At 46.1% G+C, this 19,115-nt stretch overlaps 1 protein-coding gene and 1 long non-coding RNA gene across 8 annotated transcripts in view; one reads left to right on the forward strand and one right to left on the reverse strand.

Moving 5' to 3' along the window:
• Positions 1 to 19,115, forward strand: part of GPC6 (glypican 6) — a 1,119,686-nt gene that overhangs the window by 538,897 nt on the left and 561,674 nt on the right. The window lies entirely within an intron of this gene.
• LOC128349320 (uncharacterized) lies at positions 13,660 to 17,706 on the reverse strand. Of its 2 annotated transcripts, none has more exons than XR_008318734.1 (3): positions 17,616 to 17,706; positions 16,722 to 16,765; positions 13,660 to 14,008 (listed from the first exon to the last, which is right to left on the reverse strand). It is a non-coding gene; the product is annotated as an uncharacterized LOC128349320 (long non-coding RNA). The 2 variants fall into 2 exon arrangements; XR_008318735.1 differs by having other exon boundaries at positions 16,701 to 16,765; positions 17,616 to 17,648.

Here is a 19,115-nt window from a genome sequence, read left to right on the forward strand (position 1 = left end):
TCCTCTTGTGGTTGCAAATTGTACAAAAGTCAATTAAGGATTTCTGGCCCAGAGTACTGTCCTAATCCCCGTGATGCTGACTCACCCACTGGCCATGCCGCCTCACCAGTGTTCCCTCTAACAGGGATTCCCAGATGTTGTTAAGTACAACTCCCATAATCCCCAGCCAAAGGCCATTGCAGCTGGGGATGCTGGGAGTTGTAGTGAACAACATCTGGAAATCCCTATTAGAGGGAACACTGCCCCTCACCACCACATTCAGTGTTGATTTGCAGCAAGAAGTGCTGGATGTATGAAGGGCTTCTTTGTGCATTTTGGAACCCTGTTCATCCATGTGTTCAGCATGGGCATTCACAACTGGCAGGGGGTAGAGTCAGCAGGCACAGTATTGCTCCCAGTTCCACATTTACTGAATAGGGGAGTAGGGTGTTCATGTAAATAGGGCTAAACCTGCATGCCTGAGACTGCCTAATGAGTTTGTACCAGAGGGAAAGTTTGAATTAGGTATTTCCTGATCCACAGCCATTGTTGCAGCCTCAGAAAAGTCTACAAATCCCAGAAATACTTGAACCATTTTCTGAGACTTGATGAAAAAAATTTTTCACTGACTACCTGAGAGAGATGGGTTCATGCCAAATCCCTAAGCAGACTAACCCTAACACTAACTTTATTGTGTATGTTTTTGAACTTTTAATTAGATTTGTATTTTTATATTCCAGTTAAATATTTTCATTCTGTAACTGTTTTATAGTCTTATATTGTTCGGAATGTTTTGTAAACTGCCTAGAGATTGTTTTTTGAGGACACCTCTCAGTCAGTCAAGTGAAAATATTATTGAAAAAAGTTATTATTGAAACACATTGGAATAAATATTCCCTTGTCAGCTGCTCTTGTATTGTTGAAACTATCTCCTCTGACGTTGAGCCTCTATTTTGTTTTATCTTTTGGCATTGACCATTTAAGAATTTCCTATCTCCCATGGAGGGACACAGCTGGCATTGCCCTTTTAAGAACTGAGAGACCCGAAGACTTTTCCCTTCTCTCCCACCCATGATTCCCATCCCAAGGATTCTCCTGGTCCAGCCTGCTGATTCCTTTGCAAGGATGCTCTCATTAATGTTGGAAATGAAAGGTTGTGCTATGGAGTCAGTGTCGACTCCTGGTGGCCACATAGCCATGTGGTTTTCTTGGTAGAACACAGGAGGGGTTTACCATTGCCTCCTCCCACGCTGTATGAGATGATGCCTTTCCGCACCTTCCTATATCGCTGCTGCCCGATATAGGAGTTTCCCATGTTCTGGGAAACACATCAGCGAGGATTCGAACCAACAGCCTCCTGCTCTCTAGGCAGGTTGCTTCCTCACTGCACCATTAGGTGGCTCCTACATCAATGTTAATTGCTCTCTAACATTTGCTACTAAAAGGTATAATGCCTCTGAGCATAAAGGTTTCATATAGCTACTTACTTGGGCACTCTGGACCACTGTGAACTCAGCAGTACTAGAGTAAAGCTGTTTGAAAGGCACTGAGTCTAAACAAAAATGAATATAATCTCCCTCAGATGACTGAGGTCTTGTTAGTAAATAAATAGCTGAAGTAGTCTTAGTCTGGAACTATTGTGCATTCTTTTTTTTAAAGACTGAAAAAGGAAAGTACAAAGGATATTTATAATATTTTGCCAGTTATTTCAGTTTACTCCCATAAGGTGGGAAGAAATATATAGAAATATATTGCTGTCAGCCTAAAATCATGTAGCCAGCAATAATATGGGGTCATTCACACAAGCAAAAACTGTATTCTACCCAGGTTTGGGAGCTGTATGTGCTCCCAGGTTTTCCTCCTACCTTGCTTCCACACAGTCCCTTCTCCCTCATCCTACCTAGTTGACTGCAACCACACAACCAAAAATTGAAAGCACACACAGCTCCCAAACCTGGGTAGAATACAGTTTTTGCTTGTGACCTTATATTATCAGAGGTGTTCTTACCCCTGGAACTTGGGGCCCCGGTCTGTGGCCTCCAAGGGTCCAGGGAGGCCTCTGAGGGGCCTCCTGTCACCACCCCGCACCCACCCCACCACTGCCCCATTGCACTGAACTGCCAAAATCTACCTTAATTTTAGCTGCCAATGTGTGTGGCCGGGGTAGGGGGGTGGGGAGGGTGAGCTGAGCAGGCCCCTCCCTCCCTGTGGTGGCGGAGCAGCCGCTGGGCCTTCCCATATGGCCCAGTGGCCCTAGAAAACTGAGAGGCACTGAACTGTGCAGGCGTGCTGGAGCGCATCACAGTTTTCAAGGCCTCCTGCTGCCACCACAGGGTGTGGGGAGGCCTGCTTGGCTCACCCTTCCCACCCCCAGGGGTGCATATTGGCAGCTAAAATTAAAGTATATTCTGGTGGTTTGGCACAGCGGGGCAGTCGTGGGGTGGACGCGGGGTGGGGACAGGAGGCCCCCCCAAATGCAGGGGGGCCTCACGGTGTGGGTGGTCCAGGCACTAAAATTATGTAGGTGCACCACTGCATATTATTGCTGGGTATGTGATTTCAGACTGACGGCAATCTCCATATAAGTTAAATTAGTGTAGTAATAATAATAAAAAGTGATTGAAATTTTGGTCCTTTCGTTGTGTGTTCAGTATTGCAAGCCAAAGCACAGAAGCTGAGCATAAGAAATGGGAAGGATTTAGATACATTCATTTTCTCTAGCAGACTATCTCCCCAAAGCATAATTCTACTCCACACAGGAAAAGTATAGGTTTATGTACTTCCACTGATTTTTACTTTATTTAATAAATCCTGAAAGGTTATTGGGGAGCAGTGCTTGGCAGAGGAAAGAATTCTGTGGGACATTTGCTGATCAAAGACTCCAGTACAAGAGCGCTGTTAGGAGAAATGTGTCTGGCTGAGAAAATGAAGCAGGTTGTTATATAATGGCCAGGGTGCTCAGTGAGAAGGATCTACAGATCTGTTTCATCCTGGAAATACATGAGATAAAGTAGCTCTGGCTTTCAAGCAGACTGCTGGGTTTTGCAGGGGGCGCGTACTTGAGCCCATTTTGTCTTCAGAAGAACATCTTTACTTCTGTGACCTTAACAAGGAAATTGGTGTTTAGTATTTAGCCCTACCACTGACAGCTTCTGTGGCTTTGAGTCGAAAGTGACACTAGAATTAGTGACACCTGAGGGGAAGGGGAATAAAGGAATGGCAAAGACGGTTACTGGAGGAATTTTGCGACACGTGCTCTGTGGAATGAGGAAAACGTTGATGATCGGTGACAGAGGCACTTGCTGCAGGCGAGAGGAGAGCGAGATGTTGTTGAGGGGAGGGCGTCCTCAGTCAGCACAACAGTGACTAGCAGCAAAACCCCATGTTTGGATGCTGCCCCACCCTTACAATAGCTGTAGTCACCCATTGTGTTCAACACACGTACAGTCTCTGTACTGTGTGCAAGGTAGTTCTTGATCCACATATGTGTACAGTGATCCACATGTTCTGTTCAGTGTGATCTGCCTTCTACTTTTCTGAGGTTTTCTGTTGGTTTTAAAAATGAACCCATGTGCATAATCATAATTTAGATAATAATTCACACAAGAACAGCCCTGCTGAATCACGCCCAAAGCCCATCCAGCCCAGCATTCTGTTTCCTGCAGTGGCCTACCAGGTGCCTCAGGGAAGCTCACAGGCAAAAGGCATGCTCAAGTGAGAGTGGATTCATGGTTTGTCATTGTAAATCTCATATGCTACCAGAGAATCTACACTCAGAACACCTCAGAAACAACAAAAACCAGGACCCCCCACAAAGTTTTGCACCCTTTGTGCACTACACCACCACTCTCTCTGGGCCACCCCAGCACCCCCCAAGTGCAGTTATGGGGCTGCTGAAACCTCCATTCTTCCCTATGGAGAAAAACCTTAAAGACGCGGAAACTTCTAAAATCACTTAAAAATCAGCCCTTTGCCCAATTCCTTTGAAATAATTCTGATAGCTTCCTTGCCTCACTTGGGAACTACCACCCACCACACTCCACTCTAGGCCACCCCTTACCCCCCGATGTGAAGCTATACATTTGCTGCAATCCTCATTATTCCCTATGAGGAATTCAAAAATACTTTAAAAATTCACCAAAAATCGGAGGAGTGTCCGATTACCTTGGGGTTTTGTGGGTGGTAGGCACTCCTGGGTGCATACCACCTACCCCACCTTTGTGCCCCTGGGTGCTCCACAATAGTGGATAATGGGCTGGTTTGGGTCCCATTATACCCTATGAAAAATAATTTAAAATATTTCAAATATTCATAAAAAATCATGGGAGTGTCCAATTGCTTCGGGGTTTGGGTGGTTGTTGGCACCCATGGGTGCTCCATAATAGGGAATAATGGGATAGTTTGAGTCCCATTATACCCTATGAGAAAAAAATAAAAATAAATTTCAAAAATTCATAAAAAATCATACGAGTGTCCGATTGTTTTGGGGTTTGGGTGGTAGGTACCCATGGGTGCCAGCTACCACCACACCCATTTTTGGAGGTTTTAACCAGTTTGAATCGAACCCCCCCAGTTTGGTTCGAATTTAACCTGATGGCTGGTTCGGTTCGGATTCGAACCATCGAACCAAACCGGTTTGAATTTGAACTGGTTTGAATTCAAACCGGTTCGCACATCCCTACAACTGAGTCCGCATCACTGTATATGTGCAATTGGGGTTTTTTGCCCCAATGTGGGGCAAAAATGACATGAAACCCACATGGAAATGTGTATATGTGGACAGACACATGTATGTGTGTACAAGATAACATGTGAGTGGCCCTTATATTGTGAGGCACATGTGATTTGATGGTTACTTGGACAGTATGTAGCCATGTGCAAATGTGCAAATCTTTTTGCAAAACGTCAGGGAGGGAGGAGTAAGGAATAAAGCCTGGGAAAGGAGATGGACATTTCTGTCCCTGTGTTGGGTGACCGCACATTTCCCTTGTGGAGTTAGGCACATTCTCCCACATGATGTGAAAACAGTGGGAAAGGAGGTTTTGCATCACTCACACTTCATTTGACTGGCTGACATGATGTGCAGGGCTGGAAGGCAGCCCTGATGCTGGAGAGAACCGGCTGCTAGTCAATCAGTGTCACCATGGTTACTCCAATTGGTCTAACCCACAGTAATGCTGATTGCACAGTCTCTAGTTCTATCCAGAGGTGGTATTCTGGCTCCACTGCAGCCCTGACATGGAGCATTCCGGCTCCATTCGCCTGCACATCATGTCAGCCACCACCTCCAGGCTGCCTCGATGCCTGCAGTGTCAAGGAAAAGTCTGTGCGTGCATTTCAGTTGACTGTACCAAGGGTCCGGTGACACTGAATGGGAGAGGCCCTGCTGAAATGAAACACTGGGTGAGCACCAGGTCTATTGTTATGGACTGCTTCTGCCTATCAACTTTAATTTCCATTTGGAATGATGAAAACTAGCTCCTCAAATCCTTCTCATTTAGCTGTCTTCGGTTGTAGGTGACCTGTGGCTGGGAAAGAGCTGATTTTTAAAAAATCCCCAGCTTTTAGACAAAACCGTGAAAGTAACATAAGTAATTTCAGTGTCACCTTTAGTGGGCTAACTGAATTGCTAAAGTTAAAAATGAAATTCTTGCCTCGGGTAAGTCTCAGTACATTTGAAAATTTTTAGCAACTAATCACTGTTTCCAAACAACATGTGAAATGTGGCATGGATTATTGATGGCATGTAGGGGCTGCTTTTTAAACAAAATGTCCTTGCTGTGTGTGCATCTCTGTGTTATTTTGTGTTGCTCATGCACTGTGTTCAGTATTATTTCCTGTTGTTCAATTTCAATGTTGCTGACTGTAGGCATTTAAAAATTGCTATCTCCCATGGTACAGAAAACACAGTAGTTTCCAGTGTCCCTCTGACATAATGTGCTTCTATAGTCCATTTGTCATTGACATAGTAACAGTAATGACTCTATATTCTTTTTTGTGGTGAGACAAACAGTCTCGCTCTATGTACGGATAAGAGTCACAGCTAAAGAAAAACATTTTGCTGCTGTTGTCAGAAGAACATAAGAAAAGCCCTGCTGGATCAGACCAAAGATCCATCAAGCCCAGCATCCTCTTTCCCACAGTGATCAACCAAATGCCTCCAGGAAGCTCACAAGACAGGCATCATGAAGGCAATAGCGCTTCCCTGCTGTTGCCCCTCCAACAGCTGATATTCAAACAAGGTATACTGCCTCTGACTATGGAAGTTTCAAATAGCCATGTTGAATGACAGTCAGTGAAAGACCTCTCCTCTATGAAACCCCTCCTTTTAAAGTCACCTAAGCCATGGCAATGGTAAACCCCTCCTGTCTTTGATACCGATTCGACAGCACACTTTACCTTTAAGCCACTAAGCTAGTGGCTAACATCCCCATGACAGCAGATTTCACAAACCAAGCAGGCATTGTGCAAGAATCTGAGGAGTATTAAAGAGCCACCCCAAGCATAAGTTGGTTAGAAAGGTGTTCAGAGTTGCTAGTTGCTACCAATGTCTTCGTTCATGAAGAATGAGACTTTCCCATTACTTACTTACTTATTGAATTTATATACCGCTTAATATAAAATCTCTAGGTGGTGTACAGAATTAAAAGCATAATACAAAATATAAATATTTGAAATGCATACAAAGATAAACATAATAATAGATAAAAACACATTAAAATTTTAAAATTAAATTTCAGTTAAAAGCCTGAGGAAATAGCTACATCTTCAGGGTCTTCCTAAAAACAAACAGAGATGGAGATGCTCTTATTTCAACAGGGAACATATTCCAAAGCCCTGGGACAGCCATAGAGAAGGCCCGGTCCCAAGTTGCCACCAAACGAATTGGCTGCAACTGTAACCGGACCTCTCCAGACAATCTTAACAGGCAACAGGGTTCATGGCAGAGAAGGTGCTCTCTTAAGTACATTTGAACTTCCAAAAAAATGTATTTATTGTTTTTTGTCATTTTGACCATTTACATTTGTAGCCAATATATTTCATAGCTGGATATGAGGCAGGTAACAATAATGCTATTAACACATGTGTAAGCATGGATTTTGTATAAAGATATTGTTACACACATTCTCTTATCACTGAGAAGTTCCTGGGATGCAATGTTTCATGAAGATTCTGGCTTTTTTTTGGAGGAGAGATCACTGTAGGCTTATAGGAACACAGGAAGCTGCCGGATACCAAGTCAGACCATGGGTCCATCTAGCTCAGTATTGTCTACACAGACTGGCAGTGACTTCTCCAAGGCTGCAGGCAGGAGTTTCTCTTCGCCCTATCTTGGAGATGCCAAAGAGGGAACTTCGAACCTTCTGTATGCAAGCATGCAGATGCTCTTCCCAGAGCGGCCCCATCCCTCAAGGGGAATATCTTATAGTCCTCATACATGTCTCCCATTCAAATGCAAACCAGGCTGGACCCTGCTTAGCAAAGGGGACAAGTCATGCTTGCTACAACAAGACGAGCTCTTGTGGTAAAGCAGTGTGGTGCTTACAAAACACCACACTGGTATGATTTATAAACATTTGGTTTGTTTACAAACACACAGATTGAGCATCAGGTGAACAGAAGCTGCATGTACTATAAATCAGCAAGAGGTTACACCACCTTCCCAGAGCACAAAATCCTACACTCCATAAGCTACTTTCTCTTTTTGCTGTCTCTCTCCCAGCTTCTCCACCATCTTTGTTCCTCTCAGAGGGTGCTAAAAACTGCTTATCCTTTTGTTCTCTCTTTTTACTTACTCGCCAGCCCCTCCCAACAGGTTGGAGGTACATGCCCTCTCCCAAAACCTTTATGGCTTCCCCCATTCAAGGTACTGCCAAGTGATTGATGCCTCCTGCAGAGCCGTCCACTGGCTCTCTGAGCTATTAGCCTGTCATATGCCTTAGAAAAGCGTTGGCCAGCTAGCATTCATAATCATAACCTCAAATTCATTACAAAATACATACATTTAACAGAGATTTAAAATGTGGTTTTTTTAAAAAAATCCCATCTTAGCCAGCAGTCTTTCATATAGCAATAGTTCCCAGACTGTAAGTACCTCTTGTGAATCGGAGGTGATACTAAAAAGACCTTTTCTCGACTTTAATTAGTGGGTGGCATGTTTATGTTTCCTACATGTGGAGAAAACACAGCATTACTTCCGTCCTAACTAGCTTCTGAAGTTTGTATCTCCTCAGGCTTTTGCATTCCTCTGAGCCATTTGGACGGTGGCCAGCCAAAATATTTTCATTTCAGCAAATCAGCTCCCTGCTGTTTTACATCTCAAGGATGTACTGAAAGGCGCTTTCAACTCTGAAAACATCAGCAGATTGTGCAGCAGTGATTTCCTCTTCCTCTTTACAAGATTTATTGTACAATCCGAATCATTTACCTTTAGCTGTCAAATTGTCACAGAGGTGGAATCCAGCTCAGAAACCCAGGGAGGGCGAGAGGGAGGGAGGAAAAGAGAGAGAGAGAGCCTACAGTTTAAGAAACTAAGAACCTAAGAAGAGGTCTGTTGTCCAGCCTCTTGTTTCCCACAGTGGTCAATCTCTGGGAAGCCCACAAGCAGGAGATGAAGGTGATCTGCCTCCTCTGCTATTGCCTCTGAAAATCTAGTCAAAGGTATACAGCATAGATGTTTCACAGAGCCCTCATGACTAGAAGTCATCGATAGACTTGACCCCCATGAATTTAACTGCCTTTTAAAGCAACTGACCATCATCACATCCCGTGGCAGGAAATTCCACAAATTAACTTCTGCCACAGTGCCATATTCAAAAGTCAAACTGCAGGAGATAATGTCATCAGTCACAATGATGGCATACAAACAGTGATGAAGAATGGCAACAAAAACATCTGTCCCATAGAGAGTCAGTGTGTTAAATTTAAATTTACCACCCAAGGGGATCTGGGTTCCTTTCCTGGTTTAGCCACTTGGGACTTAACCACTTGGGACAGTGTACTTAGAAGTGCCCTGGGGCCAGTTGTTGTCTCTGAGTCTAAGCTCTCTCACAGACTTGCTTGCAAGCAGAACATTGGATAACTCCAGTAACTCAGATCCTTGGGAAGAAAAGGCAGGATACAAGTGTAAATCTTAAGCTTAAGGACTGACACTCATTGCTTTGACATCCACAGCTCCAACTCTTTCTTCAAAGATGTGCTAAGCAGATACCAAGAGCCTGGCTTATGTAGCTGGTGAAGTGTTGGACTGACTGGGGAGACTTTGGTTCAAATTGCTGCTCAGTCATGGAGGCTATTCTCATGATCACCCAAAAGTGGGCTAAGGGAGCCTAGCCCGCTTTTGGGCGATCGTGTGCTGCAAAGGAAGCCATGTGGCTCCCGACAGGAAACCTCGCTAAGTACCCCTCCCCTTAGATGAGGTTGATGGAGTGAGCGCTCCATTAACCTCATCTATTTGCTCGGGTGTTGCCATGGCGCATGGCGACACATGGGTAGACCCCTGACAAGGAGGCTGCAAGCACCCTCCCGGGCGTGGGGGGTCTCTTGGAACTTCTGGGGGCCATGTGGCCCCTGATCCCCATGATGGAGCTGTCAGTCATGTGGGTGGCCAATCCGGCTGCCCAGGGCTGCCTTTTGATCGTCTGCGGGGAAAGTGGGCTAAGCCTGCTCTCCCCACAAACCCCCTTATGGCTCTTCACACTGATCATGTGAAGAGCCTCACGATGTTGGTTAGATAGCCCTAGATGAGATACTAAGGGTATTCGCATGCAGCCTAGGGCAGCCTAGCCTGGGTTAGGCTGCATGTGTGAAGTGTCAGGAGCGAGGTCGAAGAGCTCCCGGCACTGCCCACATGCTAAGCCCCACTTTTAAACTCGGTGTTTAGCTGAGGTTAGCCACCTAATGGTGCAGCAGGGAAATGGCTTGACTACCAAGCCAGATGTTGCCGGTTCGAATCCCCGCTGGTACCTATATCAGGCGATATAGGAAAGTGCTGAAAGGCATCATCTCATCCTGTGCAGGAGATGGCTCCTGTATTCTGCCAAAGACAACCAAAGAGCTCTGTGGTCAGCAGGAGTCAACAAGGACTTGACAGCACACTTTACCTTTACCGTTTAGCTGAGGTTAAGTGAACCTGTGGTTCAATTAACCTCAGCTGACGATCATCTGTGTGATCACCACCAGGTTAAATGGCTCCTCCTGGCCCACCACCATTTCCAGCAATGAGCCCTGGGGAAGGAGCGGCTGCGCCGAGTGCAGTGGCTGCTCTGACTAGAGCAACTGCTGCGCTCATGCCCCAGGACACCCTGGGATGTGGAAGTCCTCCCACTCTCCATGTTTCGCTTCATAGGAAGCTGCCTTATACTGAGTCAGACCATTGGTCTATCTAGCTCAGTATTGTCTTCACAGACTGGCAGCGGCTTCTCCAAGGTTGCAGGCAGGAGTCTCTCCCAGCCCTATCTTGGGGATGCCAGGGAGGGAACTTGGAACCTTCTGCTCTTCCCAGAGCGGCTCCACCCCCTGAGGGGAATATCTTGCAGTGCTCACACATCTAGTCTCCCATTCATATGCAGCCAGGGCAGCTCCTGCTTAGCAAATGGGACAATTCAGGCTTGCTATTACCAGACCACTCTGCCACTCGTGTGGGCGTGTGGCGTGGCAGGAAGGAGGATGGTGGCCACTCTGCTGGGAAGGCAGGCAAACTCTTGCCTTTCCCACAGTCCCACCCTTCCCAGTGAGGTTTAAAAGACCCCATTGCCTCTCAGCCAAGCTGCTTATGAGGTTTCTCAGAGGATTAAGTGAGATCATGTGTAGCTTACATGTAGCCCTATGTAAGCTACACACTGAGGAAAGAAGGGTGGCATACAGATGTGATAACTAGTAGCAAAGTTATTGCTATTAGTTGGTGTGAAGTTGGTGCGATTGGTGTTAAGTGCCAGATGGGGTTTGTGTGGGAAGAGCGGGCTTTGCCCACTGTCCCCGCACATCAGCAGTCGCTCATTGCTGGGTTAGATCGGCAGCCCAGACAAGCGGCCACAGCTTCATTGGGAGCTCCAGAGGTCGGGGGAAGGGGAGCGCCACCACATACCCCCCCAAACTCTAGGAAGGCATTGCATGAGTGCACGGTGCCTTCCTGAGGTCACCGCTCCCCTCTCCCCCCCCAGTGGGTCAGTCGCGGCTGCAAGCAGCCAAGGCAGACACACGATCAAATAAACAAGGTCAAGGGAGCGCCCTCTCCATTAACCTCGTTTAGGATGAGGGGTAGTTAAGCGGCCTAGTTGCCAGAGCACCACCGGGCTCTCCCACAAGCCTGGTGGCTCTCACGATTGCTCAAAACCGGGCTAAGGGAGCCCAACCCAGTTTTGAGTAATTGTGTGCATAGCTTCAAAGTGTTTTATGATTTGGGGTCAGGCTATGCTGTCCAAACTCCTCATACCCTTTGCAAAAATGCCTTTGACAGTTCTAAGCATCAAGTGGAGCTCAGTCAGAACACATTATGAGGCAAGAACGGGTTTCCCAACACAACACTCATTCAGGGTTGCTGTTGCCATGCTTGCTTACACCTGTGCATGCTACCCGCATGTACACCTATGCTCTAAGGCCAAACCAAACTTGCAAGCATGAATAACAAGCAGATTGCGGTCTGGACAGTGGCAAGACAGCATTAGGGTATCCCAGAGGAGCAAACAGACCCACAGGCAAGGATCTGGAAAATGAAGAGAAAGTTTATTTTGGTATAAAGCAGAGGCATAATGTAAGAGTATAATATAGGCAACCTTAGTAGCACACCTTCCATGGCATAGAGAGGGCAGAGAGGGTTTAGAGAGTCTAGTGGTTGGTGAGCACTGGTACAAGGGGAGAGGGTGAGCGAGCATGCACATGCACACAACTGCTGCCTCGTCAACAAAGCCGAAGGGGTGACTCTCATCGGGAGGGACATGAGGATCCTAGCCTCAGAGGTTCCGAGTGACAGACAAGGAAACACAGCTGGATGCTACACCAATTTGCAAGGGGAGTCGAGGGGAACATTAGTTTTCCAAGGCAGTCGGTTTCAGGGATTAGCTCAGAGGAAGCCCACATAGGGAACAGCCCAGCCTCAGCAGCTCTATTCCAAGTCTCATTGACCTCTGTGGTCCATGGGATTCTCAGGCAGTCAGGTGCAGGGAGTAACCTGTAGCAAGCTCACAGAGGAAGTGATCCAGGGATGCTCTAAATTCCAGGGCTATCCAAAGCAGCATTATGCAGGTCTCCCTGCAAAAAGTCCACACAAGAATCTCTGTAGTCCAGCATTTCAACTTAGAAACAGGGACTCAGCAGTGCAGTGATTTAGCTCCAAAGGAAGGGAATCTAAGCACACAGATGAACACTCAGGTGGGCAGGTTTGGGGGCAGTAAACCTTGCTGCCATTTTCCCACATCAGAAGCCACACACAGTGATCTCTCGAAAGACACACCCATATCAAAGCGCAAAGATTATTTATAATTTTTTTCCCTTCTGGGGTCTCCTTCCAGGGGCTGCAAAGGCAGGAAGGTCTGGAGCACAAAGGAGATATGTAGGAAATTTCTAATGCAAGGGCGCTTTTCAGATCAGACCCTACAATGGGGTCAGGACGAATCTCGGAAGTGTGCTTCCACACTTTCTATGTTGTGACACCGTAGTCCCTATGCGGACAGCAGGGTGCCGTTCACATTTCCAATGCCTTGTTTCAAATTTAATCTCTGCTATATAGAGCTAGGATGTTGTACATACAGCACAAGAAAGTTGCTGTTTTTTCGGGTTGTTAGTTTCCGCGAGACTGTTCCCCCTGCTGCTTACATTTTGAATGCGACTTGCCTGAATGGAGGCATTTTGCTGCTGTTAAGTCTGGAAAGTGCCAAGATCTGAAGGAAGGTATGGTTGGGATGGTCGCTATTCAGAGGGATGTCAAGATGAAACAGCCGCATTTAATTTACTGGTCTGGGACTTGCCTTGATTGCATCTTGGAGTATAGGTCCTCAGGTTCCCAGGGATGGTATTTTGTCTCAAGACTTCTTGTTTGTTCCAGGAATTTGGCCTCCTTGAGTATTCAAGAATATTCAGGGTGGGGGTGCTCTCTCTCCCCCGGCTACCTGCACCATCTGGGTTTGCATGACTTTAGGAGTTTAAGAGAGTTTTAAAACTCTTTTTTTCTCAGCCAATATCTAAGATTGAAAAGAAAAAGATTTGCAGGGAGGAATAATTGGTGGGTGCAGAGTTAAGCACCCTCTCCTGGCTGTGGATTCTCCCTACAAATGCCTTCTCCGTTCAAGTTATCTCATGTGTAGGAACACACATTTGCAAAGGTAAGAAGTAGTTAGGTAAAGCTGACATCTTTCTTTAAAAAAACAAATTCTGTTAGAAACATTTGCTATAATATATTGGAAATGCCGGTAGTTGAGTGTACACTGTAAGACAGAGATCTCTTCTGCTGAAGTGAAAGGCCTTGTCTACACTTTGAATTTTTCTGTGTGCTTGTTCAGGTTTAGAGTGACTGTTTCCACTTGAACCAAGTACACAAAATACAAGTTGGCACTTGACCCCAAATAGCCGTCATCCTCTTTCAGGTGAAGAGCAACAGCAATACAGTTGATTACTTGCCACAGAAAGGGTCCCCCCCCCCTTTTACTCTGATGAGGCTGGAAGTACAACTGAACAATTTCTCCTCTTTCCCCTTAAAATAAAATAAAATGCTACCCAATGTCACGTACCCAATGTTGCATACAAACAAGCCACAGATGCTAGTTCTCTGCTGAAAGTAGTGACCATTCTGGAATATTTGTCCATTAAAGTGTTTACTAAGATGTGGCAACATACCATTAAAAGGTTTCTCCCATCTTGCTTACTAAAGATGAGTATGAAGATCTCAGTCAACTCACAAGATATGCCCTTGATTGCATACAATTCCTGTAAATGCAGTTCCACAGCATTACTTTTGGATGTAGATCAAACCAGTGTGAGGAGCTGAAAAGTTCTTTGCATCTTGTCATTGAGGGGCGAGTGGGGAGAGACAAACCTGTGAGGAGACATTTGCAGCTCCATATTATGCCTTTGATTATAAGAGTTTTTCTTTAAGAGGTTTTCATTTCAATGAGATTATTTAGGCTTTTTTTTTTAAAAATGAAAATACACTTTCTATTCAGAAACAGAACTGAGAAAAAATGGGAGAGCACAGAGATCCCAGCCCTATTCATTTATAACTCTTCTTGTGTTAATTGAAAATGGGAAGGGGGTAGCAGGTAGACGCTGGCTAGCCAGTCCCCCATGCCATCTCTCTCTGCATTCAGCTGTGCCCTTTACAAACAAGTAGTGGGTGAAATGATATGGCGGGGGGGGGGGTTTGCGGTGTCCAGCAAGCATATTGACATGGGGTGTGTCTAGTCACTGTGCTCGCCCTTCCTCTCTCCCTGTGTTCACTGAACATAGAGAGAGTAATGAGGACATTGGATGCCTCAAGCAGTATTTAGTGGTTTGGAAACTCTGCATGATAGAAGGCCTTTTTAAGTTTGACACGACTACTTTCCCCTCCTTTTTGTCTTATCATGAATGTGTGTGTATGTGTACACACACAGGATTTTCCTGCAGTGCTCCATAAGCCAAAGAATATAAATTCATCCTTCCTGAATACGTCTTCTTTGTCCTGCCATTGTAATAGTTAAAGCCATTCAAATACCCACTAGGAAAAATAATATACCCTGAATAGGTAAGGTACTGAGGTCACAATGAACTGCCTGTGAATGTATATGAAACTCATAAGCGTATATGTTCAAGGAACCATACCAATGTTAATTTACTTTTAGAGCAGAGTTGCCAAATCTTACTCTGCTGCAATGAAATACATCTCCAGAATCAGTGCAGTCATCTGGGGCTCAACAAAACTTTCTGTGCTTTGGGAACGTGGGACAAGGTGATTGCAGATCAGTTCCCAAAGCTTCTCTAGCTTTGGTGCCTGTTCTGAATGCTGGTCGAAGGGCCTCCCTTTGTCAGGATTCCCAGCACCAGGAGGAAGATTCTTGCTAAGGGGTTTTCTCAGTGAGTGAACCAGCCCTCAGTCATTTGTGCACCTACCATCCCTTCCCAGATTCCATTCTGGATCGTAACATTTGCTATCACCTTTAAACCAATGCAGAAGGCCCTTTTATGATACTCCCATTGCTAGGTGAGAGTTTGATTGAATTTGTGAAAAGCAAAGTCTGCTTGCTTTTTAAAAGTGTGTCGTCAAATCGATTTCGACTCCTGGTGCCCACAGAGCCCTGTGGCTTTCTTTGGCAGAATACAGGAGGGGTTTACCATTGCCTCCTCCCACGCAGTCTGAGATGATGCCTTTCAGCATCTTCCTATATATTTTTACCCGATCCAAATATCAAATGTTTTTACCAGATCCAGAGAAAGAAAAATGGGAGAACTGCTACTTTGCAGCATCCTCAGGTGCAGCCCTTTCTTGAGGCAATGTGAAGTGGTCGCCTCAGGCAGCGGATTATTGGTGGAGGCAGCAAGATGTCCCCCACTGCTGCTAGCAGAGTAGCTTTTTGACTCTTGCAAGCCTTGCAATGAGTGCATCTCCTCATACTCCTTGCACAGCTTGAAAGAAGCATGAGGAGAGGAAAGGAAGCTCCTCCCATCCCCCCCCCTTTTAAAGCTTGTGAGGTTTATTTATTTTATTTATTTTTATATTTATATTCCGCTCTTCCTCTAAGGAGATCCCGTTTGGAAAGGAGGATGGCCCTCACCAGAGACATGAGGCAAGGCAGTGTTGGTGTTGGGGTTTGTGATTATTTAGAAAAGTACCAAGGAAGCTACCACCCCAGTTACAGAGTGCAGTGTTTAGTTGTTGCAGCTATTTAAGTAACACACATGGAGATCACTGTAGAGTCTAAACTAAATAGGTTTATTAGTGAAATACATTTGGAATAGGAAAGACCTATCCTATCTATCAGCTACATAATGAATATGTAGGGAGAGAGAGATATGTTTCCACCTTCTCTCTAGGAAGAAAGGAAGAGGACTGACTCACTACAGGAAGTACCTGATGAGTCAAGGCAGGGGTCATAGAGTAGAGGCAAGCAGGGACAGGTAAGGAGACCTCCCACTAGCGACCTCTGCTCCCAGTGCCCCTAGTGGTCATTAGGATAGTTGATGCAAAAGAACAATACACTGGAACTCCATCTCCAACAGTTTGGACCCTTGCCTCAGGTACCATAATACCTTGGGACACCTCTGGTTGTCCTGCTGCCATATTTCTCTGTCCTGGTCACCAGCCAGGTTTAGAAGTCACATGGAATCATAGGTCAGCTTCAGACATTGTATGGAACCTCTGTTAACACCAAGCTCCACACGATGTCCCACAGCCTCAGTAGGGCACTACCCCGCTCCCGTCCCCACATGAGGGTTTACTCATGCATGAGGGCTTTTCCTAACATGGAAAGGAATCAGATGCTCATGTGGAGATGGGAGGGGGAAGTGTGTGCTCTTGAGGCTGAGGAACATTGCATGGAGCTCAGCAGTAACAGCAGTTCTGCACAACTTCTGAATCTGTCCATAGTTTAATACTATTTACAGTCACAAGCCTTCAATAGTCCCACCTCCCTTTCCTGAACAAGGAAGTTTTAAACAAAATTCTGGCTTATTCTACTTTGAGTTTGCGGATAAGCCCAGCTATGAAACTGGTATTCACTTCACTGTCTTCCACATTTATATTCTCAAATCACCTGCATATAACGCATTCTCACCATTCTCCAGCCGTCCAAACCCTCCTCTTCTCTTCTATATAATCCTAGAAGAGAAAAGACTGCTCAGAGCAAACATCAAGTTCTAATAAATATTAATTCCAACACTCCTGTCAATTTAGCAGGGAAGAAAACTTCTCAGAAGAAACTGGTTGCACTTTGCAAGACAAGACAGAGGTCCTTCTAAGGACAAAAATCTCTGCAAAACAACTGCCTTAAAAAAAAAAAATCAAGTCTTCATGGTACATCCATTCTGTAAATATTAGAAGTAGTGTCAAGGTCTGAGTTCACAGATCCAGTTCACCAACAGTGGCTTGAATTCTTACCAAATGCTAAGCTTAGCTTGATATATCTGGCAGGCAATTATATCCTCGCTCACAAGAACTATGGTGTGGAAACAAAGCGGAACTTCACTGTTAACAGGAGGAAATGGTCTGGGCTTGGCTGACCCTATGAATCTCAAGCAAAAGAATACTCGAACAACTGGAAACTGAGCAGAAAGAACTAGAAAGTAATTGTCTGGCTATACATCCCTGTCTCCTTTACCCAGCCTTATCGGATCCAGCCTTAGAGCAGGGACAGGGAGGGGATTGAGCCTTACCTTGTGTCTCCTCTGTCCCAGGCTGCTTGCTCCTTGTGTCTGCCCCTCTCCGGGGGCCCCTGACACTCTCCACCAGCCAGCTTCTCATCCCTTGCTGACTCCTTATATGCCTCCTCAAAGGCTATGCATCTCCCACCCCCAATTACGGGGCCAACGCCCCTCTTTATTACCTGTAATTGATTACCCCTTACAGCTGTTGCCAATGCCTCTCCCCCTTCTCCTTCCTCCTGCTCAGACCCCCCTCCCTTCGGGAGGTATGCTGCTGGTATTATCCTTGCACACTGTCAGGAGCCTACCCATCCAGCATCCAAGTCAAGGTCTCTATCAGGGTCACTGGAAGTTCCCCGGCATCCTCTCTGGTCCATCTGTCCGATGTCTTCATTGAGGTCTGGGGCAGGGTCACAGGCTGCTCCTTGGAGTCCTCCCTGGTCTGCAAAGAAAACACAAGATAATACTTTACTAGAAGTATCAGGTTCAAACTGCCTCCCCCCACAACCTGGGCTGCTCACCAGATTTCCATGGGTCCAGAGCCCAACAAGGTGCAAGGCCTCATCCACGGAAGGATAGTGACTGGGCACGGCAGTCCAGTCCCGAGCAGGGAACAAGGGTTGATCAGGAACAGCCAGAAACTCCAAAGCCAGCATGAATCTGGAATCCCTCAGAGTAAAAGGCTGGGGCTGAAGCATGCTCCAGGAATGACACGTTGCTTCCAGCAATCTATTCACTGTCTGCTGGTTTTGATTTATAGTGCTCGACTAATTGGGTTCCTCCTGATTCAGCATTTATCTTGCCGATTAAGCAACCATTTACTCCGACTGAGAGTTTCCAACTGCCGCTGGCGACACTCATATCTCTACTGTTGGGGTGTTATTATTTGCATGCTTTCTGGCTCTGAGTTTGGCTCTTCACCCCACTTCTCCTATGCAGCTTCATCCAGATCTGTCTCAGACACTTCCTGTGGCCTGACAGCCAAGCTCTCTTCTCCAGGTACTTCTGCAGGTGCTGGAGGGCTGCCAGCCTCCTGTTCGTCCTCGCTAGCCGAGGACAAGGGCATGACACACACCTCCCCTTCGGTCTTATCAGGGCTCAGCTCCTCCTCCACTGGAGCTGAGACCCTGTCCGTTGGCCTGTCCCTGTCCATCTCTCCCCAGCTGCCACCCATCCCTGTTGCCTTGGGCCCTCTCACCACTCCGTCCTCGGAGGTAAGGACAGCCGGCCTCACCAGACAGTAATACATTCTGTTTTCAGAAAACACACAAAAATCCTCTTCCCCCTGGATTGTATCCTAATTTATATAAATCCAATGGTGCTACTGTAAGGGAATTTCCCTCCCCTGTTCCCTGTACCAATCTCCTTGAAAAAGCTTTTTCTGTGGATTGAAGGGCCCTCTGGAATGGGATGGGGCATGGGGAGTTGCAGGAAGAAGAGGGAATTTCCCCAAAGCAAATCTCTTGTGGGGAACTCCCCTTTCCCCCTGCAGCTCCCTGCACTCCATTCTCACCTCCTCCCCGAGGGTCTCACAACTCTCAGGAGCAGCTCAGACTGAGAAAGTTTGCTTATGCTCATGCTGTTGTGCTAGTTTAAGTTAGATAGATCGCACCGTGCTTCGGGTTATGTTCTCTTTCAAAGCACACATCAAAAATTGATTTCAGTTGCCAAGCTTTGCATATGGTGGATTTGGTAGCAATATACTGAAACCTACTGTGGTTGAACCAATTGACTAGCACCAAAGAGACCAGGATTCAAACCCTCAGCTATGACTGGCTGACCGTGGCCCAGTCCCTCCCTCTCAGCCT

The sequence above is a fragment of the Hemicordylus capensis genome, chromosome 3, assembly GCF_027244095.1.
Source record: "Hemicordylus capensis ecotype Gifberg chromosome 3, rHemCap1.1.pri, whole genome shotgun sequence".
In the NCBI taxonomy this organism is placed as follows: Eukaryota; Metazoa; Chordata; class Lepidosauria; order Squamata; family Cordylidae; genus Hemicordylus; species Hemicordylus capensis.